This window comes from Lepisosteus oculatus, chromosome 4 (assembly GCF_040954835.1).
Source record: "Lepisosteus oculatus isolate fLepOcu1 chromosome 4, fLepOcu1.hap2, whole genome shotgun sequence".
Taxonomy (NCBI): domain Eukaryota; kingdom Metazoa; phylum Chordata; class Actinopteri; order Semionotiformes; family Lepisosteidae; genus Lepisosteus; species Lepisosteus oculatus.
In genome coordinates this window covers 7,485,008-7,508,752 of record NC_090699.1, presented here as the reverse complement: position 1 = coordinate 7,508,752, position 23,745 = coordinate 7,485,008, and the positions used below count along the sequence as shown (strand labels likewise).

The 23,745-nt window shown below is 40.6% G+C and overlaps 1 long non-coding RNA gene across 1 annotated transcript; it reads right to left on the bottom strand.

The window, feature by feature from the left end:
* Positions 1-11,279: 11,279 nt before the first annotated feature.
* On the bottom strand, positions 11,280-11,916 carry LOC107075934 (uncharacterized). The gene is made up of 2 exons (XR_001477397.2): positions 11,828-11,916; positions 11,280-11,670 (listed from the first exon to the last, which is right to left on the bottom strand). It is a non-coding gene; the product is annotated as an uncharacterized lncRNA (long non-coding RNA).
* Between the last annotated feature and the right edge of the window lie 11,829 nt (positions 11,917-23,745).

The window sequence follows — 23,745 nt, the reverse complement described above, 5'->3', positions numbered from 1 at the left end:
AAAATAAAAATGAAAAAAAAGAAAAATAATAAGACTGGTTCGCTTGACAAAGTACAGTACATGCCAGTAAAGTCAGGAAGACAGTTCTTACCTTGGACACACATGAAGAGAAGAACAAAACCTGTGACAGTCTGCATTGTCTGAACAACAAGCATGATTACTTTCCCTAGTGTTTGCTCAGCTGTGTGTACCTGGTTGATTTAATCAGCACAACCTGAATATGATTTTAATACATTATGCAAATTGAAATTGAATTTCTCAAGGTCAGATTATATGTCAGATTTTTCCACATACAGTAATTACAATGGTTAGCTCTAAAGGTCTGTAAAGGGTGTGGGTGAAGTACCATTGCGTGCAATAAATTCAAACTAGTTAGAAAATCCACTGTATACTCCGATTTTCATTTGGAGGGCTATCGAGAGTTGTCCGTGGTGCTAAAATGGATATGTTAGTACAATAAAACTTTAAATTTTAGTTGGGCTCACAGCTACGATTTAATAAGAAACGGAAAATTAAACGAGTTAATTATTTAGTTTAAGCCGTTTTCGTCTCTCAAAAAAGAGGAAGTGTGCCGGCGCTGTTAAAAGAGAGGAAACCGCCTCATATTTCAGTTGAATTCTTTAAGACAGATGCACTCGCCAGGCAGTTTCTCCACGGGGCTTTACAGTGGAAGCACAGTTGTGCGTTTTCACTTTCGCGAGTTTGTGGTTAAAATCCACGATCTAGCACTCGTCTAGACGCCACACGCTTAACGCTTGATCATGCTTAACGCTGTCCGATATTACTGCTCTAAGAAGGAAGAAAATCATCCGTTGATTAAACAGGAAATGATATTAAAGTGGGATTCTTATAAACAAAGCTGCTTTTGAAAAGCGCTCAGCACAGATTCTATCCAACTGGCTTTTATGCAGCAGCAAGGCCGGGGGCCCCCTCAACATGCAATATTTTTTATCCACGCGTTCAAATGTGAACTCTTTCTGTTGCTGCAGTGAATGATCCAACTGTAAGCCCCGTTAAAAAATGACCAATCATAATCGACCGGTAAAAGGTAATGTTTCTGGAGAGCAGAAAAGAATAGCACGATAAGCTTTTTCAAAACAGAGGTATTCCAAATAAAGTCATTGTAATAATGCAAGATACGCATAATAACGTAATAATTTGTATTTAATTTGGTTTTGAGTCTGTTAGATCCATGTAACTAGCATACAATAAACATTTTCAAGCTAGACATCTAGAAAATCTGAGGTGTTTTTCTAGAAGTTAACATGTTTCCTGCAATTGTACACAATTGTGCAATTGTAACTCTGCATTTCCTTTCTTCAAAAGTTTTAATGCAACACTTTTTAAGTTATGATTTGCTGTAATTTTGAACACAGGTTCTGTTTATCATTATTTTTTGGTCTTAATGCTCCTTTTATAAATTTCAATGTTACAATACATGTAATCTTTGTAAATCGGGAGCCTTGTGTTTTTGTTTGTAAGTCATTTATTATGTGTTCTTCAAAGCCGGTTAATGACAGTTAATGAATGATCTATAAACGGACTGTACAACCAGAGGAAGTCTGTGAAATGCACTCTGGGTAGCTTTTCTACACACAAATTACACTCATATAAACTCACACTTTACCAAATCAGAATTCAGCACTACAAAAAGGACACCTACATGATCCTTTGAGGCTTAAGCAGAACGTTAACGTAAGTCAAAGACTAGAACCCTTCAACGTTGTTGTGTCATTTTTGAATCACAATGACTGAAATTGTTCCCTTTTCAAAATGATTAATTTTTCACAAGCAGGATCATCTTAACATGTCTTTCCTCGGTCTTGTCTGAACTGTGGGGCCTGTCTACATGGAAGGATGACTTCTTTTGTTGAGACCTGAGTTTGTAGTTAAGCTAGTTATTCTGTGGTGCTCTTTAATATTTGCAGACGCTAGCCAGAATGAAAACATAAAAAAAGAAAAGTTACAAACATATAGGGAGACCATTCAGCCTATCTAGTCCATTTTGTAGTTTGTAGGTAACTGGTCTGAGAATCTCTCCCAACCATTTCTTGAAAGAAACCAGATGTCTTGAGAATTTCCAGAACAGACAATAATATAGTACATTGTGGGTAGCATCTCTGTGGTTGTAGAAGAACATTGTAGGTCCTAACCACTGACAAATATGAGGAAGTGAATGGAAGTGAAGGCATCCCAGTCTAGAGATCCCAATTCCAGTCCTTAAAGTCCAGAATCCAGTATACAGTAGACCAAGAGTTCCAAGCTCTGGTCCTCAGAGTCCAGAATCCACCAAGAGTTCCAAACCTATATTGTCAGAGTCCAGAAGCCAGTCTACAGTAGAATGCAAGTAGAATGCAAGTCTATCGCAAGTCTTCTGACATCTCGCCTCTCCATGAAGCCCAGAAGCTTCATATAGAGGCAAGATGTCAGATGAACAGACAGAAAGTAAATAAATACAGCAGGTGCAGCATGGCAAATAGTATTTGGAATGCAGACATTTTAAATACAAATTCTGTAAAATATCACAGTCCTTATCTACATGTAATAATGTAATAATAAAGAATCATTCAGTATCCAATGTTATTGGTGAGAGAGTGTAAAATTGTGGTCATAAAGAATAAGAAATAATAATAAAACTGTAATAATAAAGAATAAACTAGTACCCAGTATTATTTGGGACAAAGTACAAAATACTCCATTTTACTTATTTCTATGGACAGTTTAAAGCTGACCATTTATTCAATCAATTGCTTTGCTTTTTATTCCGCTCTGAGTTGGGTGTTTGGTGGTTTCAGATTACAGTGCCAGTGAACTGAGAAGGAAACTGTTCCGATCAAGAGTCCATGACTGCAGGAGACACACCTGTGACTGTGCTCTGACACCTCCTTGATTCAAAGAAACCAACAGCCCATTAAAGCTGCCCTTCAGTCATCAAGCTAAAGGGAAAACTGAGTTCAGTCCTGTCATCTGAAAATACTGCAGCGTGGTAAGATGATTCCAGATATCGTGTCATCACAGGTTGTCCTTTAGTGTATAATGAATTATAAGGGAAGATCAAAGGGAGAGGATATGATTGTATGAGAATGGATTGATTTCCAGTGCTGTTCTCTGAGTTGAGCAGTATGTTGGTTGAATTGTCAGCTTCCTTCATATTTTCTCATTTACAGAGGAAAGTGCATTTTAGCATCAACATACAGTATATTTGATTATGCACATACCCAGTTGAATTGCATAGGTTCCATTCCTCAGAAACCTGTACTGAATCTGTACTCATTTTCCTGTTAAATCACAATTATTAATAGAAAGAGAGAGAGAGATGGTTTGATAACCACAGCCATTTGTAAACACCAGAGATCAAAGGGTTGAGTTTCACTGCCTGAATTCAAAATACTTTAATCAAATCCATAGTTATCAGTATTGCTTTGCTTTGCTTCACACACACAGACAACACCTTTCACATCGTGACTGGCAATTTCCATGTGTTTAAGGGGCCAAGAAAAAGACATCCAGTCTGTGAGTTCCAGGCTGTGAGGTAGTAACTTTTAATATCTGCTGCAAGTAACTGCAACACAAAGTAAATCTAATATATTGCCATAGGACACAGCACGGCCGCAAAACAATATTGAAATGATTTTCGTTCAGATGTCTGTTTCATTTACGAGCCCAGAGTCCTAACCACGCCTCTATACTGTCATAGCCATGCTTATCCCTTTTGCCTTTGTAAGCAATATCTTTCATTTGAATAAAAATAAATGGGTAGAAACATACAGTGTTACAACTACACAAATAAAGGACTTGATTCTGAAAGAACGGATTAAGTACAAACTAGTTAGGTCTGTATTAAACTTTACATCGAGAGATGTCCGTGTTGGTGAAATCTCTACATTAGTAACAGAGAAACAGTTCATCATATAATTTGTTACAGTTGTAGTGGGACAGACAGCTCCAATTTGCTTTGCGAGTCTGCTGGGAACAAGCAGAAAGGAAATGAAACAAACGGAGGCAGTTTACAGATCAGTTGGTTTTATTCTTGAGTCCTGTGGCCAGTGAGACTCATATGCAAAGCAGCGTTACTAATCTTGTATTTAAGAGCCTCACCAAGGCTGAATCACTAGCAAAGACAGAGGGTGAGACCTGCCTTTCTGAACAAGACATGGAAACCATTGTGTGTGTTTGGATATTAATGCATTTCTTAAAGGGTATGTGCACATGTTTATTTGTAGTGTTCTATAATGCTTGAGAAAATGCAACACAGTCTTCCGTTCTTAATGACACTGATCCTTTTACAGGGACTCTCTCTGTCTCCTTGAATCCATCACATTTTCTGAGGTGAAGCAAACTGGACAGTCTCTGAGCATCACCCGTCAGACTTCTGGGTACACGTTTTCAAGCCACTATATTTATTGGATTCGCCAGGCTCCGGGAAAGGGCTTGGAGTGGCTCGGGTCCGATGGCAGCACAAATTATGCAGACAGTGTGAAAGGATGACTGACTCTGAACAGAGACACCTCGAACAGCAGGTCTTCACTGACGCTGAACAACCTGAAGGCAGAAGACACGGCTGTGTATTACTGTGCTCGACAGTCACAGTGATACAAACTGACACAGATGTCACACAAATACTGCTTCCTCTTTCCACTGAAGATGGCCCTCTGGGGGCCAGTAGAGAAATGGGTTAAATACGTGGTGAAAAAAAGAGCTTAAGTTCTATTATAAATCAAGCTAAACAAAACTGTCCTCTGTGAGCCAAAGCTGAACACACCCCCTCTACCCCACCCCTGTGTCACCTTCTCAGAGACATGGTCAGGTCAGAAAACCAGTGAGTGATTATTGAAGGTCACACACAGTCTTTAGTATAACAGTATAAAATGAACAACTTAGAAATTTGTTTTGAAACATTGTAAATGGAATTTATAACAGTTTAGTATAAAGATTATCTTTCTTTCAGAGATAATATTTCTTTTCTGTAGGGGAACACCTGAGAAAGGCTCCACAGCCGAAATGTTGTGTTTCTTTTCAGCCTGGAATAAACCTTTACCTGTTCCTTTGCAGCCTACACATGCTGACACAACTACCATCTTGAACCACTTGGTAACTATGTTATTTACACCACAAACAGTAAATTACTTGATTGCTTTAACTAAGGAGCTCTCCAAAGCAGATTTGACCATTAATGCATGTCATAATCACTGTTTGCAGATGAATACTGTATTTCACACAACACATCTTCACAGTTTGTTTAAAGAGATTACAGAATTGTGCAGCAGTGTCTTAGACTTCTGTTTCAACTCGTAGGGTGTCTTCTTACCTCTCTTCTCACTTCTCTCTTCCTAGTGTCTCAGCAGCTGATTAATGATGTCCAGAACAAAACACACACCTGTGCCATAGCCCAGAAATTATATCACATTTCCATCTCACATTCCAGCTTCTGTCCACGGCTATCTTAATATGGTCAAAAACATTGCGACAATCCATGACATGCCTGTGAATGTAACACCCATCTATTGCCACACTCCTTGTGGCATCACAATACCAGCAGCCAACAGAGAAGACTAACAAGCAGTTGTACACTCTTATAGATCCCAGCTTTCCATTTTGTAAATACTGTCATGCATTAATTTCCTTTAGGTCATCATCTTTGCTGTCCCACTAAACTCTGAGCAGCAGATCAAACAGAAAACAGGCATATTTTGCAAAAGTAAGACCTTACTGTATCTGCTGCGAAGAAAGTGCATGTTTCGAAATGGTAAGTGATTCAATATTAATTGCTCATTGATCACCATGGGGGAGGGGAAAATTCTGCAGTGTTATTCGGCAGCAGCTGGCGAATGGATCAGCACTGTGCTGCTGGGCTTGGTTTTGGCACAGCCTCAGTGTCAGCTCTATCACTGTGGCTCTCGAGCACAGTAGTACACAGCTGTGTCTTCAGGCTTGAGGCCGGTGATGTCTAAGTAGGCAATACTGTTGGAGCTGTCCTCTGTTACTTTGAACCGGCTCTCTAAAGCATTGCTGTAGTATCCAACCCACTGCAGTGCCTTATTCACCGGCTGTCGAATCCAGTGCACACTGTAGCTGCTTAAGGAGAATCCAGTAACCCTACAGGACAGCCTGACAGAATCTCCTGGCCTCTTCACCTGGGGCTCTGACTCCTCCAAAGTCACATCACAACGAACATCTGGAAAGACAAATCAAGATCATAGCAATCTGGCACATGTTTTATTTTTCGACAGGACAAGAGAACCACAAATTCTTCCAAATACACACCTTTACAGACTGCGAGTAAAAAAATACAGATATTTAGAACAATCTTCATGTTTCCAGAGAGGTGGCAACTCAATTTTCAGTGAATGGGAAGCAATAGCACTTGTGAAGTCAAGCTTTTCTCCACCACCTTCAGAGCGACAATGCAGAGTGTGTTTAAGTAGAGAGGGGACAGAGAGGAACTTTGCATGAAACCACCCCTCAGGGGGTCAGATACTTTTATTCTGAGGAGCTGTCTCCCAGAACTTTTCCGATTTCTGAACTTGATGGCAAATGTAGAGTTTTCTGTCCCTTCATCTCCACCTCATGAGCAAGATTACAGAGCTCAGAACGTAAATGTTTTTTTTTTCCCAGCAAAGACGTTTTACTGCATTAGAAACCACCAGTAAATGTGTGAGCTCTTTCTGGAATCACCTATGAACTGTTTAATCCTGTGCTATCGAAGCAGTGAATCGAGGAGAGGGAAAGAGTGATTAGGATTGAAGAAGCTGGTGGAAAAATGCCAGGAATTTGAAAATCAAGGACGTTTTTATTCCTCTGTTTGTTTGAACTAGGATTAATGAAACCTTCTTAGAGCCTACACAGTCCAGAGTTTGGTTAAAGCTACATTTTGCATTGTGGTTCATGGTGGGGTAGGATTAGAGTTAAGGATATTATGAAAATGTATCCACCTGTTACTCTTTTCATCTTTTGTTGTGAAACTGGTAGAAGAGATTTAAACAGGCTGACTGCTGATGAATTGTACTGTGAGTCTGTACATGATTAGCACACTTGCTTCTGGTGTGTCAATAATGTGAAAGCAAAAAGATAATCAGAATCTGTCGCGATGTTAATATTTGCAATATCTTTGTGCATCTTCGCGTTGTGTTTATAAGAAATTTAAATGCGATTTATAATGGAAGGGAAGTTATTATCATTCATTGAGAATTAAATGGAAGTGAAGAAAACATTATTATTAAAAATAGTATTACAATGCGCACTTATATTTGACATGAGACACATCATTGAAGTTTATGAAAATAAGGAATGAAGTATCAACATTCAACCAAAAAAACATTTGATAGAAGGTGCATTTCTATACCACTGACAATCGTCCCATTACAAGGATATAATTAATATGATTAATATTTAAATATATTTACAAATAACTAAAAATAGTTTTCAATAATAATACTTGATTATTTAATTAAAGGTATCCCTTAAACCAAAGTAAAACTACTTTTTAATTAATTGTTTGTGAGATGGAGATAGGGTTTATAATTTAATCATATCAGTCTAAAAGCATTAAATAGAATGCTGTGTGTGAATTTCCTGAACTGTCCGCTTTCCTTTGATGACGGTAGAATCAGTCACCTGACAGGGAGATATCATTTGCTGTGGTGAACAGTGTACTCTGCTGGTCACTAATGGTACTGCACCGAGCAGAAAAGTAAGGTAGAAATTAGTCTGGTTACTCTCCATCGGAGTGAGACAAGAACACACAGGAAACAAAAATAAATAAGAAGAAACTGACCGTTGCAGAAAACTCACATGGCAGCACAAGCGATATTATGAGAGAAGGTAAAGCGAGCTGCTGCATCTTCACGGTCGACAGGAGACCGCAGATTCAGAGTGTAAGGATATTGGTAAAGTATGATCCTTACCGGTTGCCGTACTGCACAGATGATGCATTACATGAATATGTAAATAGGCATATATATATATAGAGTAGTAGCTTGAGGAGCGTTGATCAGGCAGTTATAGAGTTCGTGTAGTAGGAGTAATAGAGTACTGTGTTAATAAAGTGTTCGTTCATCATTAAGAAGCTGTGTGAAAAATGACCGCCGATAAGTATACAAATAGAGAACATAACACGGAGAACACGGTGCCTAGGTTGCGCTTCATGTAATAATTAAAATAATAATTATTAATTAGAATAATTGCTTACACTTATTTAGCGCTTTTCTGGACACTCCACTCAAAGCGCTTTACAGGTAATGGGGACACCCCTCCACCTGGATGTATGTAGGGGGATGAGAGAGCGAGTTAGCATAAGGCCTTGAAGGGGAAACGCCTTCGTGGCATCGAGAAATAAAAAGGGAACTATTTGAAACATGCGTGTTTAGCGTCAATAGGAAAGCTTCCATAACTTTTTAAAACATTTACTGTTGCAGCGATCACTTGCTAGGCGTTTCGCGAAATAAAATCCACGTTTAGAGAACAGTTTCTAGCTTTCTCTTTTATTTCCATTTTGTTTTGTAAATATTATTCATTTTCCTGTCACAAAAACGATATACAGTATATTATTTCAAGTAGGTAGCTGTGTCAGCATGCGTAGGCTTCAAAGGAACAGGAAATGGGTTTATTACAGGCTGAAAAGAGTAGAAAGGAGCCTTTTTCAGGTGTGAGCCACAATCATTTGTATTATTTGCATTTATACACCTGGATATATTCTGAAGCGATTTGACTATTTGATATAAGTTGCATAGAAGAGAAAAAAAACATACGTGAACAATATGTTTTGCTCCATTACGTTGATACTTTGCAAAGCCAATACTTTGGATAATTGCATGCAAAGAGCGATCCAGTTGAGATAGGCACAAGTTGTATTTAACGAAGCTAGATATACATTTTTTTTCCAAAGCAGCCTTTATTTCAAAAGACATTTTACTTATGCCCTAAACATCTTTTTCAGAGAGATTTAGGTTGGTTTATTATGACATCTTCCCATGCCGTTGAAATTTCTCTCAGCTGTACTTGCAGCTGGCGGAGAGTAAGGGGCATCAGCAGAGTGGCGCAGCGGAAGCGTGCTGGGCCCATAACCCAGAGGTCGATGGATCGAAACCATCCTCTGCTATCCGTATTTTACTCACGACTATTGAGCACGCCGTCCTCTCTGTCAGGTGGAAAAACAGCCAATAAGGAGTTCATATTGTTCACGCATACGGCCGACAGGCACTGTGTAAGAGCCGGCGTACCAGAGCAGGTGACGTCACCGCCCTTCCCTGTGATAGCAGGACTACAGCTACTGGGTTGTAAAGAAATATCTCTTTAGCTCACGGGGCTGGGTCACTGCAGAGAGACGCGGGAGTCCCGGGTTCGAGCCCCCGACGGTGGGGGACCGACCTAATGTGGCAAGGGTGCCCGCCCGTTGCGTTACTATATTTTCATTGGAGGTCCGGGTAACTTTCTTGCTTCCGTCTGTGAGCTAGCATCACACTTAACTGCTCTTTATTCTTAAACAATATGTGTGTTTCCTGCTGTGGTGTGATCTTCAGACACACATGTACATAGTTCCTGCATGAAGAACACGGGACGCTTCTTCAGTGAACAGTAACCTTCTGATAGAGTTCGCGAAATTGCAGTAGCAAGCCTGAAATCCATGAAATGAAGATGCAACAGTCAAAGTCTATATTGACACCTGACACCTGAAGAAGGCTCCACGGCCGAAACGTTGTGTTCTCCTTTTCAGCAGGGAATAAACCTTTACTTGTTCCTTTGCAGCCTTTGCAGCCTACAGTACGCATGCTGACGCAGCTCCCCACCTGAACTACTAAAGTCTATATTTGCCAGTGTACAGTGTTTCGGAATTACTCATAATAACAATAATAATTTAGAAATGTAGTGAAAATATCGAATTTTAGGAGTTTCAAAGGAGGGATCAGCTGATGGGCTGGCTCTATTGCGTTTTCTCCTGCCTAATCGTTTTTTTTCTTTCAAATGAGCAACGCTAAGCGTTGTGCTTCAGAATGTTGCTTGATATTTTCATTTTTCTCGCACATGAGGTGTGCTAGTGTTCGTTTAATCTTTCAGTTGCATTGCTATTGCCTCTCAGAAAACCTGTATTGTACCAAATGCTTTCTGCGCCAGGAAGGTAAAGGCTTCATGAGAATGTGTACTTTTACTAGTTACAACACAGCACACTAAATTGTACAAAAGTGTGTTAAAAGGCTTAGTGTTACTGCGAGCAACGGAGCCCAGCTTGTCGGACCATTTTCTCTGAAGCGGTGCCATGAAATGACAGGGTGACGTGCTCTGGAAAATGCCATTGTGTGTGCCTATCGTGAAGCGATGAAATCCTTTCGCACATAGTCCTATTCCGGGGAGTGTTTCTGAGCGCTCTTTTCTTAAACGAAGTCGAACACAGTCGAAAGCCGACGCAAGTGTAACTGTGTAGCTCTGAGGCCAGCCGTCTCTGGTCTAAAGGTAGCAGACGGGCGACCAGAGGACCCGTGTGGTTTCGGTGACACAGGTTGAACTCGCCAGAGGGACGCTGCGTAAACTTTGGCCTCGCCCTCCCTGGTGGTCTAGTGGTTGGTATTCGGCACTCTCACCGCTGCGCCCCGGGTTTGGTTCCCGGTCAGGGAATAGTGTCTCCTCTTGAGCTTTTCTGCTATACGACCAAGTAGCGGCTTATTTTCTTATGCGGCAAGTAAAACACAAAACAAATCCTTCCACCACAAACGTTGAAGCTGGCATGACCAGGACCGAAGAGGTCGGTAATTTCCTTTCTGGATTCAGCTATTTGGGATCCTGCTGTCTTTTTCCGACGTTATCTGATCTTCAGACAATTATGTGCATAGTTCCTGCATGAACCAGAAAATAAATGCGTGTATACAGAGAGTGAGAAACATACGCGCACAGCGTTTTGTTTTAAAAAAATATTTTCACCTTTCGCGCAAAGGTATACTACAGTCGTCAGCAAGGAAAGTCAGGCAGCCGTAATGGGATGAAGTGTCTCGCTCTTACTTATTGGAAGATTCCCTTTTGACCACAGTTCCTTAAAAGTTGATGTATTGCAACGCCTGATGTCCTGATCCTGACTGCAGATGTTCTCTGCAGCCTCATGTTTCGTATTTTGTTTTCAAGCCTCAGTGATTCTTTAGTTTTGTACTTTTAAAGTGAACACACATAAAGCAACAGCAATAATAGTCACAGGGGTTGATGGAAAGATAGTCTTTGTTCTCAGATGATTCCTATGAGTGTGTTCCTTTTTATAGTTGTTGTACATCTGACCAATACATTGTTCCCAGTCTGTCTTAAGCTCCTTTTCACCATTTATTTATTCAAGTTCTCCACCAGCCCCCAGAGGAAACAGTATTTGTATTACGTCTGAGGCAGTTTGAATCACTGTGACTATACGAGCACAGTAATACACAGCAGTGTCTTCAGCCTTCAGACTGCTGCTTTGTAAGTATGTTGTCTCACTGGAAACATCTTCAGACACGGTGAATCTTCCTTGAAAAGATGGGGCATAGTTTGAGTTAGTGTCTCCAATCCACTCCAGCCCTTTCCCAGGAGCCTGACGAATCCAGGCCATATATTTACTGCTCAGGGAAAACCCAGAGACTGTACAGGACAGCTTCACAGACTCTCCAGGCTTCTTCACTTCTGGACCTGACTGGTTTAGCTGGATGTCACCGCTCACAACTGCAATAGATAGTGAGAGACAAGTATAGTTATTTACGTAAAATATGAACACTGTAATAATAATAATAATAATAATAATAATAATAATAATAAGAAGAAGAAGAAGAAGAAGAAGAAGAATGGTAATAATAGTAATAATAATAATGATCATACTTACAATTGGCATATCCGAGCAAGAATACAAGGTTTAAGTGCATGAACATTGTTGTATCTCTAACAGCATGAAGAGCCAGAATGCTGATTCTCCTCCAGTGCACTTCAGCTGAGAGGACAGTCCTGAGCTCTTATATAGAGGAGACAGTGGGCTGAGCTTCACACAGACAGAGCCCAGAGGCTTCATATAGAGGCAAGATGTCAGAAGAAGAGACACAAGAGAAAATAAATGCAGCAGGTGACTGTTTGAAATTCTGACAAATTTTAAACGTCTGTAAAATATTGGTCTTTTATCTATACATGTAATAATGTAATTATAAATAATTATTCAGTACCCAGCATTCTAGGTGACAAAGTCTAATAGTATTTTATGTTTTCCAAAAGTTTTAAGTTGACCATTTATTCAATCGATCAACCAACCAAGCAACCGATCGACCAATAGACCAACCGATAGATTGATCAAATAATGATCAATCAATCTATCGATCAAAAAATTGATCAACTGATCAATCAACCATTCAATCAATATTTTTGTACAATAACTGTCCTAGTATCCTAGTGTACAGAAATCTTTATCTACAGTCAAATTATTTTATTTTACAGGAACTTTTTATGTTCCGTCAAATTCTGAACTGTCCGTTATCCATATCTGAACAACAACAACAACAACAACAAATTAATAATAATAATACACTTAAAGGGCTGTGTAAAATAGATAAGAGTTAAGGTCTGTGTCTGGTCTGCTTAATATTTTCCTTTGGTGTTTTAGCATGGCTATTTCATCTTGATTGAATGGTGTCATCTGCCAGCTAATATGTAAAACAAATAACAGTAAATTCACAGTACAGATTTTTAAATGCTGGATTGAGAATTTTTGCAGTTTACTGTGCCTAATGATGGACATCAGGAAGCTGAAATTGTGTCTCATAATGCCCAAATACACTCAAAGAGGATAATGTGAATTTTAAGACATCAATAATAATTGCCACAGCAGATCAAAATATTATTTGTTTTTAGATCTTCCCTATAAGTGATTTCCAATGTATAGTTTCTGTACATGTGAGCAATACATTGTTGCTGTAGATCAGCTGCCATAGACGGAGGAGAAAGCAGTATTTGTACGACGTCTGTGTCAGTTTGCACTGTATGACTGTGGCGCTCGAGTACAGTAATACTCAGCCGTGTCTTCTGCCTTCAGACTACTGGTTTAACTCTCACTGAGTAAGTCTTCAGACATGGTGAACCTTCCTTGAAAAGATGAGGCATATTTATAGCCAGTGTCCCCAATCCACTCCAGCTCTGTCCCAGGAGCCTGGTGAATCCAGTGCATCCAGTAACTGCTCATGGAGAATCAAGACTGTCACATCTCACTACTGCTGTAGGGGAGCAATAATAATAATAATAATAATAATAATACTTTTGCATGAATTAAACTGAACTTTTGACAAAAAAATAGTTTTACAAATTATTATTAAACCACCCAGAAATCTTAAACTTTTATCTTTGCACACATCAATGTTCCACATTGATGTGGAATGTGATGAAAAAAGTCTAATTTGAACCTCTAATAATAACATACAGTCCAAGATTAAGATAGAAACTATTAAAGAAAATTAATGTTTTAATTGTCAATAAAAATATTTGTCAAAATTAAAAAAAATGTGATCCTTAAGATCAACCATTAAAAACAATATGTGATTTAGAGATCCAGTATCCTGAAATTTTATCAGGATATAACAAAGCATTAAAAATAAATATGTGAATTTCCTTTTACCGTCATGGCTAACAGGGAAAAGCAGGTGTTGCAGTGTCCTCTGCTGGTAAAAGGTGGTAGTGCACTGATCAAAAAACTGACCGCTTGTTTAAAGGAACACGTACTGTAATAGGTTTATTCCAGGCTGAAAAGAGGAGAAAGAAAACCCAACGTTTCGGCCGTGGGGCCTTCTTCAGGCGTGAGAAAGACAGCGCAGTAAGCAAAGGTAATGTAGCGGGAGAACAAAAGCTGGGAGAGAGGAGGAGCGAGAGGTAGGAGCAGGGGACAGAAAGAGAGGCCAATCAGGTAGTGTGAAGTCAGGTTAGGTAGAGAGAGGTGTGAAATGAAACCTACAATGAATAGAGAGAATTTAGAAGAAAATTAGTCTGTCGTTGAGAGAAGGGAGAAGATCTGATTCTAGCTGCAGTATAATTTAAGTTTCTGTAGTCTTTCTGATGTAGGGGTTAGGAAAACTGTCTTTGAGAACACAGACAGAGAGATTATGATGATCATGGCCGTAAGAGGTGAAATGAGAAACAATAGGCTTGGAGAAAGCTTTAATCTTCACAGCCCTACCATGTTCTCTGAATTGGTCTCCGAGTCTCCTTCCTGTTTCTCCAAAGTTGATGGCTGGGCATTTCCTGCAAGAGATACAGTAAATATGGTTTCTAGAGGTACAAGATGTCATCTGAGTGATCCGTAATTGTACTGAGGGGCCTTGAATGAGTGTGGTGGTGGATGTGTACTTGCAGGTGATACAGCAAGCTCTGTTGCAAGGGGAAGTACCTAATGTGGATGGTTGCCGAGGGCGGTCAAGGAAGCTGTGAACAAGGAGGTTACACAGATCAGGTGATGGGCGATATGAGATGATGGGGCGGTCAGAAAAGAGGGCCCCAATGGAGGGATCATCCTGTAGGATGGAAACGTTGTTGTTAATAGTCCTGGGGATAGAAAGTGTGCTGGGGTGGTAGGGAAGCACCAAAGGAATGTGGTTGCTACAGTGGGAGTTCCTGCTCGAGTCGATGGTCCGAGGGGTGTTTTTGGCTCGGGCTTGTAAGTGCTTCTGTCTCCTCTGTTTCCTTAAGACAAACATGCTCTTTGTCCAGCTGGAGATTCGAGTATAAGCCTTCATTTCTCCCACTATTTTTGTTCCCTGTAGTTTGAAGAATTCTGATAAAGAACCTAGCAGCCTGTACAATACTGTAAAACTGTTCACTGTTGTATGATCAGGCTCTATAGGAAGATGAATTATCATACAGTGAACCCATTTTCTCTGAAGCAGTGTCATGAAATGACAGGTGACATGCTCTGGAAAATGCCATTGTGTGTGCCCATCGTGAAGCGATGAAATCCTTCCGCACATAGAAGCAATGTCCAATTCCAGGGAGTGTTTCTGAGCGCTCTTTTCTTAAACGAAGTCGAACACAGTCGAAAGCCGACGCAAGTGTAACTGTGCAGCTCTGAGGCCAGCCGTCTCTGGTCTTAAGGTAGCAGACGGGCGACCAGAGGACCCGTGTGGTTTTGTCCTGGACTCGGTGACACAGGTTGAAGCCGCCAGAAGGATGCCATGGTTAGGATTCGGCGCTCTCACTGTCGTGGTCTGGGTTCGGTTCCTGGTCAGGGAATAGTGTCTCACCTTGAGCTTTTCTGCTATACGACCAAGTAGTGTCTTATTTTCTTATGCGGCAAGTAAAACACAAAAGAAATCCTTCCACCACAAATGTCGAAGCTGGCATGTCCAGGACCGAAGAGGTCGGTAATTTCCTTTCTGGATTCAGCTATTTGGGATGCTGCTGTCTTTTTCCGACGTTATCTGATCTTCAGACAAGTATGTGCATAGTTCCTGCATGAACCAGAAAATAAATGCGTGTATACAGAGAGTGAGAAACATACGCGCACAGCGTTTTGTTTAAAAAAATATTTTCACCTTTCGCGCAAAATTTTGAACAGTACAGTACAGTCGTCAGCAAGGAAAGTCAGGCAGCCGTAATGGGATCCGTTTCGACCACAGTTCCTTAAAAGTTGATGTCTTGCAATGCCAAGACGTTGAATAATCTCATGCAAGGAGCGATCCAATTGAGACAGACAGATGTCCGGGGAAGGAAGATATACATGCTGGAAAACAGTCTTAATTTCTTTCAAAAGATATTTTGTTCTTGGAACAGTTGTTTAAAAAATAGAACGAAAAAGACGGACAACAAGTTTTCAAAGTTGTGGACTTTACTATTGAGACACGGACGGTTTTTGTGTCTGGATGCTTTACAAACACTACTTTCAGAGTTTTGAGGTGCTTCCAGCATCATTCACCCTTATAAACGGGATATGGAGGTGATGATCACCTTGTAAAGCAATTGATAGGCGAAACTGCTCTTGTTTCCTAAAGGAAGACCTAAACATATTTTTAAAGACCGGTTTTCAGATATTAAAACAGGTTTGTTTATTCCCGGCTTTATACCAGAGACTCCAGAATGTTACAAAGTGCTTCGACCCGTACAATGCGGTTTTACAAGCTATGGTATTGTGGGGGCGCCCACCACACGCAGTGCAATGGAGAAGAACTCGAAATCTGTGTCTGGGCTGTGAAAGAGATTCGGAAGCACGCTGATCATATCGCTTTCACGGTAGGACGCAGTGTGTATGTGTGTTTGCTGTTCCTTTCACTGAGTCCTGTGGAAGAATTGGCGATTGGTGATGAAAGAATCGCTAGCTTCGGAAAGCAGAAGCTTTGTTTCACTTGGAGTAGATTTGCATGTCTCCGATCTTCCCAGGCCGTTGAAACTTTTCATCTCAGGTGTACTTGTAGCTGGCAGAGAGTTGTGTTGAGGGGCGGAGGGGCTGCTGACAGCAGAGTGGCGCAGCGGAAGCGTGCTGGGCCCATAACCCAGAGGTCAATGGATCAAAACCATCCTCTGCTATCCGTATTTTACTCACGACTATTGAGCACGCCGTCCTCTCTATCAGGTGGAAAAACAGCCAATTAAGGAGTTCATATATTCATTGGAGGTCCCGCGTAACTTTCTTGCTTCCGTTTGTGAGCAAGCATCACACTTAGCTGCTCTTTATTCTTAAACAATATGTGTGTTTCCTGCTGTGGTGTGATCTTCAGACACACATGTACATAGTTCCTGCATGAAGAACCCGGGACGCTTCTTCAGTGAACAGTAACTTTCTGATAGAGTTCGCGAAATTGTAGTAGCAAGCCTGAAATCCATTAAATGAAAATGCAATAATTAACGTCTATATTTGCCAGTACACAGTGTGTCAGAATTACTAATAATAACAATAATTTAGAAATGTAGTGACAATATTGAATTTTAAGAGTTTCAAAGGAGGGATCAGCTGCCTTTGCAAAAGAAGGAACCCAATTCCTAAATCTCATAAGGAATAATGAGCGTCTGCATGTTTTGGACATTCTGAGATGCAGCTGCAGCAGGTTTCTGTCAGAGCTCTTGCTTCAGTTGCTCCAGTGTGTGAGCCGCGCACAGTATTAAACCCCACTGTCTGCAGCTGTCAGGCTGTTCATCTGTAAATACAGAGTGCTGAGGTCGGTATTCCTGGAGATTGTGGCCCTTCCCTTCACCGACTGGGCATAGCTTGTTCCTTCGCTGAGATAGAGCATTGCCACAAGCTCCATCCCCTTTCCAGGCGCCTGTCGTATCCACGCCATATCGAAGCTGCTGATCGTAAATCCTGACACTGTGCAGGAAATCGTGAAGAATTCTCCAGCCTTCTTCAGCTCCGAGCTGGACTGGGTCAACTCAACATCTGCATTGGAACCTGCAATAGGAATAAGAATGAGCATGAGAATGGGAATAAGAATAAGGACCAAAGGCATTACAGGGCAAACAGCGAGAGAATCTTACATATTCAGAAATCATCAGTAAAACTTACTTCTGAAATATACCAGTATTATGACAATAGCCATTAAAACGTTCATCTTCAAGGCTGTTTCAGTTCAGTGAGGCAGGAAAGAAGTCTGAATTCGTGAATTTGAAGACAGAGATGGGCAGCTGCTGATTCAACTGTTAGTGCTGTGGCTTCATGGGATTCATATGACCTTGAACACTTTGCATTTGCATAGGGCTGATACAGGCTTTACTATGTAAACATTTTCAAGTATAAAGAGCATGAGTTTATGATTTGTTCTTTTTAAAAATCCTAATAATATCGAGGCAATTAATATTAATCTAGCAAGGGGATATTGCTTTGATAGAGGGTCCTGTACTGTAAGTGTCAGTATATGAGCTTTAGGAAGTACCCAAGTGATACTTGGAAATATAAGGAAATTCAGGTGTTGCAATTCATAGAGAACTTACAATTGGAAATCATGTAAAAACGGCAAAACTACAGAAAATCAAGTAAAAGTGTAACTAAACCTTAGAAAGCACACAGAAGTGTATTTACTGTAAAATTCAGGACAGGAAGCGCTTCTTTGCCAAAAGGATGGTAGTTGTGTAAAATGCAATACACAGCCATGTTGTTGAAGATGATACTCTGGCTTTTTTCAAGAAACAAATAGATGATTTCCTCGGTTCAATAAGCTACCAGCTTCCAAACAAGCAAGAAGGTCCAGATGACCTTTCATTTGAGAGTTTTCTTAAGTCTTGAGTTTAATTCATTCATCCACCCATTTCCTATTACTAATTCCTGTTTTCCAATTACAGACTAACTATGGAAGTATGTGAAAATGAGGGATGTAATTGGTGTTTATTTAATATAACTTTCGCCTGCAGCTCACAACTGGTAACCCACTGCAACTAAGCAGGTGTGAGACTGGGCAGTACCTGGATAGGAGACTTCCTGGGAAAAACTATGGTTACTGCTGGAAGAGGTGTTAGTGGGACCAGCAGGGGGCGCTCACTCTGCAGTCTGCATGGGTCCTAATGCCCCAGTATAGTAATGGGGCACTATACTGTCGCAACATTCCGTGGAAAGCAAAGATCATGAGAAGGCACAGAAAGGTATAGTGGCCGTCCAAGGAAGTCTCCAGACCCGTACCACTGGACCCAGGCTTCTGAGGTTGAGAAAGTGGGACTGCCCCAGTGCAGCAGCTCCCTCCTTCAAAAAGAGCTCTCCTGCACAGACTTCTTCATGAAAACAGGTGAAGTGCACAAAATACAACTGTCATTGTCAGATATGATGGACAACCGTCATCATAATCTAACTTTGATGAGTTCATATCACTGCGGGGGGTTGTCCTGAGCTGTGCTGTCCCATTAGAGGGGTAAATGTGGAGTCTCTCTGCACTATGACAACGACCATAACACACACAGACATCCTGCTGGTGTGAAGCTTCACATCCTGACGACACAGCTGGGCGTACAGATTCATCATTCAGAGACACAAGAAACACACCTGCACTCTTGTAGCTGTTGGATTGGCAGGCGCAAAAGTTAAATTACTGACTTTAACGGAGCTGTTAGATCTTATTCAAAATAATCTTGAGATTTGCCAGTTCAGACAATGATATAGTACCTTGTGCTTAGCTAGAGTAGACCAAGAGTTCTCAGCTCATGTCCTAAGAGTCCAGGGTTCATGACTGCAGGGTTTAATAAAAAATCCTGATTTAATGAATAATAAATCAATAATAATTAAGGTTAAACTGAGCCAATCTATTCATTCCAGACCCTGATGTCCTGATCATGACTGCAGCTGTTCTCTGGAGCCTCATGTTTTGTATTTTGTTTTCAAGCCTCAGTGATTCTTTAGTTTTGTACTTTTTAAGTGAACATACATAAAGCAACAGCAATAATAGTCACAGGGGTTGATGGAAAGATAGTCTTTGTTCTCAGATGATTCCTATGAGTGTGTTCCTTTGTATAGTTGTTGTACATGTGAGCAATACATTGTTCCCAGTCTGTCTTAAGCTCTTTTTTCACCATTTATTTATTCAAGTTCTCCACCAGCCCCCAGAGGAAGCAGTATTTGTATTACATCTGTGGCAGTTTTAATCACTGTGACTTTACGAGCACAGTAATACATAGCAGTGTCTTCTGCCTTCAGACTGCTGCTTTGTAAGTATGTTGTCTCACTGGAAACATCTTCAGAGATGGTGAATTTTCCTTGAAAAGATGGGGCATAGTTTGAGCCAGTGTCTCCAATCCACTCCAGCCCTTTCCCAGGAGCCTGGCGAATCCAGTGCATATAGTAATCACTGAGTGAAAACCCAGAGACTGTACAGGACAGCTTCACAGACTCTCCTGGCTTCTTCACTTCTGGACCTGACTGGTTTAGCTGGATGTCACAACTCACAACTGCAACATATAGTGAGAGACAAGTATAGTTATTCACTTAAAATATGAACACAGTAAAAATAGTAATAATGTTTTAATAATAATAATAATAATAATAATAATAATAATAATAATAATAATGGCACTTACGATGGGCATATCCCAGCAAGAATACAAGGTTTAAGTGCATGAACATTGTTGTATCTCTAAACAGCATGAAGAGCCAGAATGCTGATTCTCCTCCAGTGCACTTCAGCTGAGAGGACAGTCCTGAGCTCTTATATAGAGGAGACAGTGGGCTGAGCTTCACACAGACAGAACCCAGAGGCTTCATATAGAGGCAAGAAGTCAGAAGAAGAGACACAAGAGAAAATAAATGCAGCAGGTGACTGTTTGAAATTCAGACACATTTTAAACATCTGTAAACTATCAGTCTTTTATATATAAATATGATGATGTAATTATAAAGCATAATTCAGTACCCAGCATTCTAGGTGACAAAGTCTAATAGTATTTTATGTTTTCCACAGTCAGCTGTAAGTTGACCATTTATTCAATCGATCAACCAACCAAGCAACCTACCAACCAGCCAACCAACCAACCGATTGATCAATCAACCAACTGATAGATTGGTGAAATAATGAACGATCGATCAATCGATTGATCAATCAATCAATCATTTTGTACTATAATTTTGCTAGTATCCTAGTGTACAGAAATCTTAATCTACAGTCAAATTATTTTATTTACAGTATCTTTTTATGTTCTGTCAAATTCTCATCTGTCCATTATCCTCATGTGAACAACAACAACAACAAATTAATAATAATAATACACTTAAAGGGCTGTGTAAATTAGGTAAGAGTTAAGGTCTGTGTCTTGTCTGCTTAATATTTTCCTTTGGTGTTTTAGCACGGCTATTTCATCTTGAGGGAATGGTGTCATCTGCCAGCTAATATGCAAAACAAATAACATTCAATTCACAGTACAGATTTATAAATGCTGGATTCAGAATTTTTTCAGTTTACTATGCCTAATCATGGACATCAGGAAGCTGAAATTGTGTCTCATAATGCCCAAATACACTCAAAGAGGATAATGTGAATTTTAAGACATCAATAATAATTGCCACAGCAGATCAAAATATTATTTGTTTTTAGATCTTCCCTATAAGTGATTTCCAATGTATAGTTTCTGTACATGTGAGCAATACATTGTTGCTGTAGATCAGCTGCCATAGACGGAGAAGGAGAAAGCAGTATTTGTACGACGTCTGTGTCAGTTTGCACTGTATGACTGTGGCGCTCGAGTACAGTAATACTCAGCCGTGTCTTCTGCCTTCAGACTACTGGTTTAACTCTCACTGAGTAAGTCTTCAGACATGGTGAACCTTCCTTGAAAAGATGAGGCATATTTATAGCCAGTGTCCCCAATCCACTCCAGCTCTGTCCCAGGAGCCTGGTGAATCCAGTGCATCCAGTAACTGCTCATGGAGAATCAAGATTCCAAGAGACTGTCACATCTCACGTCTGCAGCAGATGGTGAGAGACAGCAGTGGGGCAATAATAATAATAATAATAATAATAATAATAATAATAATAATAATAATGCATGCATTAAATTGAACGTTTGACAAAAAATGTATTACAAATTACCCAGAAATCTTAAACTTTTAACATTGCACACATCAATTTTCCCCATGACTGTGGAATGTGATGAAAAAAGTCTAATTTGAACCTCTAATAATAACATACAATCCAAGATTGACAGAAACTATTAAAGAAAATTAATGTTTTACTTGTCAATAAAAAAATGAAACAAATAAAAATAATGTGATCCTTAAGATCAACCATTAAAAACAATATGTGATTTAGAGATCCAGTATCCTGAAATTTTATCAGGATATAATAAAGCATTATAAAGAAATAGGTGATTTCCTTTTACCGTCATAAGAATAGTATCAGATGGCTGTCAGGGAAAAGCAGGTGTTGCAGTGTCCTCTGCTGGTAAAAGGTGGTAGTGCACTGATCAGAAAACTGACCGCTTGGAAGTGTTAAGGAACACGTAATAGGTTTATTCCAGGCTGAAAAGAGAAGAAAGAAAACCCAACGTTTCGGCCGTGGGGCCTTCTTCAGGCGTGAGAAAGACAGCGCAGTAAGCAAAGGTAATGTAGCGGGAGAACAAAAGCTGGGAGAGAGGAGGAGCAGGAGGCAGGAGCAGGGGACAGAAAGAGAGGCCAATCAGGTAGTGTGAAGTCAGGATAGGTAGGTAGGTAGAGAGGTGTGAAATGAAACCTACAATGAATAGAGAGAATTTAGAAGAAAATTAGTCTGTCGTTGAGAGAAGGGGAAGGTGTGATACTAGCTGCAGGATAATTTAAGTTTCTGTACTCTTTCTGATGTAGGAGTTAGGAAAACCATCTTTAAGAACACAGACAGAGAGATTAGTATGATCATGGCTGTCAGGTGAAATGAGAAACAATAGGAGAAAGCTTTAATCTTCACAGCCCTAACGTTCTGAATTCTCTGAATTGGTCTCCGAGTCTCCTTCCTGTTTCTCCAATGTAGATGGCTGGGCATTTCCTGCAAGAGATACAGTAAATATGGTTTCTAGAGGTACAAGATGTCATCTAAGTGATTAGGAATTGTCTTGAGGGGCCTTGAATGAGTGTGGTAGTAGATGTGTATTTGCAGGCTAGCGAGCTTTGTTGCAAGGGAAAGTACCTGGTGTGGATGGTTGCCGAGGGCGGTCAAGGGAGCTGTGAACAAGGAGGTTACACAGATCAGGTGGTCGGCGATATGAGATGATGGGGCGGTCAGAAAAGAGGGCCCCATTGGAGGGATCATCCTGTAGGATGGAAACGTTGTTGTTAATAGTCCTGGGGATAGAAAGTGTGCTGGGGTGGTAGGGAAGCACCAAAGGAATATGGTTGCTACAGTGGGAGTTCCTGCACTAGTCGATGGTCCAAGGGGTGTTTTTGGCTCGGGCTTGTAAGTGCTTCTGTCTCCTCTGTTTCCTTAAGACAAACATGCTCATTGTCCAGCTGGAGATTCAAGTATAAGCCTTCATTTCTCCCACTATTAGTGTTCCCTGCAGTTTGAAGAATTCTGATAAAGAACCTAGCAGCCTGTACAATACTGTAAAACTGTTCACTGTTGTATGATCAGGCTCTATAGGAAGATGAATTATCATACAGCGAACCTTAGGTGGACCACAGGCAGAACCCCCGCGTTACTGGCATGTAAGGTATCTTTGTAGTTTGTAAAACCATGTGCTTCCTATAGATACTGCATCCAAGTTATTTGTATGGCTGGCAGCTGTCACGGCCTCCACTAATCAGACATAAGCCCCTGCTTCTTCCCACAGACTCCCGACACACATTCTAATTATCCCCAACCCCAACCACCCACTACTTAAGGGCTCCTCCCCTGCACCTCCTCGCTCAGTATTAAGTTTGTACTTATAGAGAGCCCCTTCGTTATAACCTCTTCATCTAAGAAAACCATCGTTTGAGAAAACCTGTCTTCTAGACCTACGCATGCTCCTGACCCCGACGTTTGGCAACGTGACTCGGCTAAGTACACCCGGCTTCTGTTCTCAATAAAATTGAGCTGTCTAACAGCTTTAGCTAAGCACCTCATAGGGTTCAATCCCCTTGCTGTACCCTCCGCTGTGTTACAGAAGCCATATCACCCTGCAACTCACAACTTAAAACATGCTGAAGCTGAGCAGGTGTGAGCCTGGTCAGTAATTGGATGGGAGACCTCCTGGGAAAAACTAAGGTTGCTGCTAGAAGAGGTTTTAGTGGGACCAGTAGGGGGTGCTCACCTGTGGTCTTTGTGGATATGTCCCAGTATAGTCATAGGGACACTGTAAAATGGTACTGTAAGTCAGATAAGACATAAGACAGAGGTCCTGACTCTGTGTGGTCATTAA